Raw genomic sequence first — 3,386 nt, 5'->3', positions numbered from 1 at the left:
AACGAAACGTACGTTATACAAACGGCGATGTCACATTAACAATACACTTTTTGATTATTAATATTATTTTTATTATTATTATTATGAACTATTGTAGCCATTACCGGCCGCCGGATGCATATGTACATTAAATAGCGGGGTGCGAAGAAATCTGCCGGGCCCGATATGAGCAGTTCCGGAAAAAGATTCCGATAAATGCGCCCCTTTACGATCCTCAACGAGGGATTTAGCCCGGCAACCCGTCGCCATGTGTGCATATGCCAGCAAAAAAAACAACAAAAAAACGTGAGGGGTTGGGAAAGATGTGAAGGCAAACAACCTGGGAAAACGTGACGCAGATGGTGCTTACTGTGTGCGTTATTATTTCCTGATAATAGGAGTGTCTCACCCCTCCCGTCAGTTTATCTCGTGCAGCTTCTGTTCCTCATCTTTCCTCTTTCGTCGTCATCCATTGTTTTAGTCTTTTTTTTTTAGGCATTATACGTTGTGGTGTAAATAATCCCCAATTGGCACACCACTAACGTTCCAGATAATCCTTGCAATTGGTTTACTCGTCTGTGACCGTCAGCAAAAAGAGAAGTAACAGGTGGAGAATTATGTTGGAAAGACCAACAAGACAGTAAATGTCAAGCTAAAGAAACACAGTCGGGTCCACACTCCTCAGGTTCTCCGCGGGCTATCGTTTGCTATTTTCTTACGCCTTTTCAACTTTGGAGTTTATTGCTTTTTTGTCACAGCTAGCAAACCTGACTGAGCGTGAATCAGTCTTCGATGTTCGTCGTAGAGAATTCTGGAAGGTTCCCCATTTCCGTACAAATTATGCACTGCAGTCTCTTGCTCATAATCTACCTACATTGCTTAACAACATTGTAATGAACCGCACCGATATTTATTGTATAACTAAGAAAACATTGCGTACTTTTTTTGTGTTTTTAAATTAAATAAAAAAAATTTTTCTCTAGTGTCGGTGATTTTAAAATTTTATAGGAACGTTTTAAATTGTTTGATTTGAATATTGTAAGAAAGTTTTAGGATTGTTTAAAATATGATTGTGTTCCCTGTACATCCAAGGGCACCGGACCCAGTCAAGCTAGCTTCTGTTAGCTTTTTGTCCGGTGTCCTCGGCATAATGTTGCTGAAATAAAGTTCAAAGTTCAATTCACGGCAGAGATAGTGGTTTTACAACAACACTTCTTCGGCAACCTCTAAGGAGAGACACACCTCGCTGTTTGCAGCTGCATGAAAAGAAATATTGTTATGTATGCAAATGCTAACTGGACATTTTTATTTCATCAAGAAGCTTAGCTTTTGCATGGGACTGATAAAGTTGCTCTTTAGAAAAACACCTGAGGCAACTAAGGTTTTCAGGAGCTTAATTTGAAGGGCTTCCTATCAGCATTGACTACATTCATACTTGTTCATTTTACAGTTGCATGGTTTGCAAGTGGACTGCTGGAATCGTTAAGGAAACACGAAATGAGAATAACCTGAGCACAAACGTTAAAAGTACTACCCGCACAACCGTATTTGAAAGCCACTCCATATCATTTATGAAGAAATGAGGGATTTCAAAAGTTCCTATTGAATCTATGAGCGTTCGAACAGTGTGGCATCTCTTTCAAGACTAGTTATATGCCTTTAAATTTTATAAATAAATTTGAAATCAAAATTTTGAATGGTAGACCCTGATAATAATTGCCTTTTCACGGGACGAAAATTTGATGGCGAGAATTTCTGGAACAACAGATGAATGACATTATCAGACAGGAAAAACTGAGCCACTCTGTGTGTTCTCGTTTTCCTGACCGAAGTTAACCAAGCTCTAGACTACCGGGTGGGAGTTCGTCATCTATGGACAAATTTCATTGCAGTGCCTGTCTCAATGGGAATTGAGTAATATGAGAACAGCACCTACATGTGTCGGGTCTACGTCATGGCCTTTTGTGCTCGTGTTCTCAGCCATCAATTTTAAACGCGAAGCTCCTCGGCGGTACGTATTTTGTTGTCTACATCCGCTGACATCTATCATTTGCTTGTCGCCTGTAATGGAATGCTTGTTAGGAAAACACGATCTGCAAAATTCTGTTTAATCTTTCCACTTTTGTTTCAGATATTGCGGGCTACGTACCCGGTTTCAATGTACCTCAACATGGTGATAACAGACTTCAGTGTCCTCTCGAAAAGCAGGAAATCTCAAACAAAGTCTCCTCTGAGCTTCAATGCTTTGCTTTTGTTTAGCTTGGGTCTTATACTCTCTCCTATGCGCTCTAAGAAATAGGGAGTGTATAGTGGTACACCCCGTGTCCCATACGTACGTAGCACCCCAAAACAACCATTCGACGTTCAGTCCACAGACGTCGAACCGATGGTACCAACTTTCAGGACCGCGGCTTGATAGTCGACCGATACAACTTATTAAAATAGCTCATGTACGCATCAAAGGCTACAGTGTGACAATCAAGGTTATTTCTGGCCCTGCTGAAAAACCGGTGTTTTTTTGTTTTTTTTTCTGGTCTTCGATATGCACATTAGTTGTTAAATGCGCTATATACAACAGCTATCAAGCCGCTCGTAAAAGTTGGTATCGCTAGCTCCACGTTGGTGGACTGAACGTCCAAATGTAGTTTTGGGGAGTTACATATGGGACAAGGGGTGTACACCGTTTCTTGTGTTTTGGGGAGATACACACCCTATTTCTGAGAGTGTGGTATAAGGTAGTGGCACACCGTTTCTTGTTCAGAATGAACAACAGTATGACATATTCTACATATTTTGGCGCTGATAATTATCTCTTTGTTATTTAGCACTGTCATGTGGTTCGGAGTTTCAAGATAAATATATTTTCACACTGTAAGTCGTGGTATTTTGTCTACAGATTGCTGCTGGAGCGTTCTTGTAAACGAAAGCAGCAATTATTTTTTTATCCTGAAAATTCTGATTGTGTTTTTTTTTTTTTTTGCAGGTTTCTATTATACCCCACAGGATATCGTCATTGGGAGTTGGCCTGCCTCCAAGAAAACACACCCAGTGCTACTTTTCGGCAGTGACGACTCTTCTGAAAAGTCGCATTATGTGTCATTTTGGAGGAGGAAGGCATATGCTGTGCGACAGACCTTTTAATTTTACGGCTGAAAAGCGAGAACAAAAAATGGCGCATTGAAAGGACAAAATAAAATACCCGAAAAGACGAAAGTTACCTTCATAATTATTTTTTTAATTCATCCTTCAATGTGTCAAAATTTAACCTCAAAGAAACGAAAATTACTCCTTGATTACTTCTTAATGCATCCTTCAATGTGTCAAAATCGCTTCCCAAACGGATGCCAGTTACTCACCAGTTAAGAAATTTACCTCCCAATAATGGTGTTATTTATCCCCATAAGGGG

Source organism: Ixodes scapularis, unplaced genomic scaffold, assembly GCF_016920785.2.
Source record: "Ixodes scapularis isolate PalLabHiFi unplaced genomic scaffold, ASM1692078v2 PGA_scaffold9__187_contigs__length_104089568, whole genome shotgun sequence".
Classification (NCBI taxonomy): Eukaryota; Metazoa; Arthropoda; class Arachnida; order Ixodida; family Ixodidae; genus Ixodes; species Ixodes scapularis.
This window is presented reverse-complemented; position numbering follows the sequence as displayed.